Raw genomic sequence first — 1843 nt, 5'->3', positions numbered from 1 at the left:
GGGTCAGGGGCAACTGGTCTGAGACCTCGGCATGTCACTGAGTTCTCCGGGTACCTGACACTCAGCCACCAACAAGTGCTCCGCAGACCAAAGTTCAGCCAACAGGGGTGCAGCACTGGGCAGAGGCCACGCTTGTGGGGCACCAGCTCTGAGTAGTCAGGAGGAACCCGCAGTGGCCTCCTTCACGGATGCTGGTGCAGGAGGCAGAGCTGAGGACCAGCCGTCAACAGGTGACGGTTCTGACCACACAGTGAACACGTGACAGTCCCCACTGCAGCCTCCTCTGCCGTGCCTGAGAACGTGAGCAGGTGTCCACAGCAACAATTCCACAGGAACCCTAGACATGCCGTCCCCAGCATTCATGATCAGATGGGAGTGCACACGTTAGACTTGGCCGACGAAAGCTGTTTTATACACTGTTTTATTTTTTTTGTTTTTTGTTTTCAGACAGGGTTTGGCTCTGTCACCCAGGTCATGATTATTGGATAATTACTCTCCCTGCAGAAATGAAACTGCAGCGTGGGCTCCACAGCCTTCTTCCCACGTGCCTCCAGGTCTGGGTATCTGAGTTGGAGGAACAGCTTGGCCTGCAGACCCGGCCCCTCCCTGCGTGTAGGCATCTGCGGGCTGATCCAGGGGGTCTGGGGCTTGAGCCTTTGCCTTCCTAGCCAGCTCTGGGCTGGGCGGTGGCGCTGCAGGCAGGCCCAGCTGGCTGCACCCTCCTGGCTCCGGGCTGGGCGTCGGCCTGCAGCCTGTGTGCAGCACTGGATTGACAGCTGGCTGTGCCAGTGAGCTCCATCAGACCCCACAGCTGTGCTTTCTAACTCGTCCTTTTTCAGTGACCATGCAGTATTTACAAGTCAGGGTCAGAGTTTATCTTTGAGATCAACTGCAAATCAGAGTGATTGTATTTTAAATGTTTTAATTAATTCTTCTAAAGTCCCTTTTCCTGAGTTACTGTCAATATCAATCCAGAAGGGGCCCCCTAGCTCACCTGGAATCTCAGACATCAGACCATGGTTCAGGAAAACTCTGCAAGCCCAGAAAGTGGGGAAGCGCCGAGCAGTCACCAGGTGGCAATGTTGAGTCAACGAAGAGGAACCACCCAGCCCAGGTGCCGCCAGACAGGGGACGTGCCTGACACCCTGATGCGCGCCGCACTGCACCTGCGTCCGGGGCACCCTGAGCCGCGCGGCACTGCACCTGCGTCCCGGGCACCCTGAGCCGCGCCGCACTGCACCTGCGTCCGGGGCACCCTGAGTCGCGCAGCACTGCACCTGCGTCCCGGGCGCCCTTATGCGTCCCCCATTGCACCTGCGACCCGGGCACCCTGAGGCGTGCCTCACTGCACCTGCGTCCCGGGCAGGGGTCCAGTCGCCTTCCATCCCACCAGTGGTCCTATCACCAGGCGGCTCCAGTGTCACTGAGGCAAGCAAGGGGTAATTCACACTGTGCAGCTTTCAGCAAACCCTCCCAGCCTGTTCCCAAGCCCTGAGCCCGGGAGCTGAAGCCTGAGAAACAGCCGCAAAGCAGGAGGGCACGGTGCAGCCCAGGAGCTGGACCACCGACCTTAACAGGGATGGGCCACGACTGGAAAGCACAGACGCGCTGTGCCTACCCTGGTTCTCCGCAGCAGGAAGCCTGGTTCTGGGGGTTTCACGCAGCCCTGAGTGGGGGCGGCAGTCCGGGGCGGAATTTGTAAATCGCCCTCCGTGGGGCAGAAGTGCTGAGGTGAAACCCTAGATTCCAGTGCAGTGTGAGGCTGAGGTCCCTGCTCCTTTCCAGTCTTCAAAGGAGAAATTCCAAGAAAGACACAGGAAACAAGTTTGCATCTTACAGGAAA

The sequence above is a fragment of the Cebus imitator genome, unplaced genomic scaffold (genome assembly GCF_001604975.1).
Source record: "Cebus imitator isolate Cc_AM_T3 unplaced genomic scaffold, Cebus_imitator-1.0 Scaffold635, whole genome shotgun sequence".
NCBI classification, from domain to species: domain Eukaryota; kingdom Metazoa; phylum Chordata; class Mammalia; order Primates; family Cebidae; genus Cebus; species Cebus imitator.
This window is presented reverse-complemented; position numbering follows the sequence as displayed.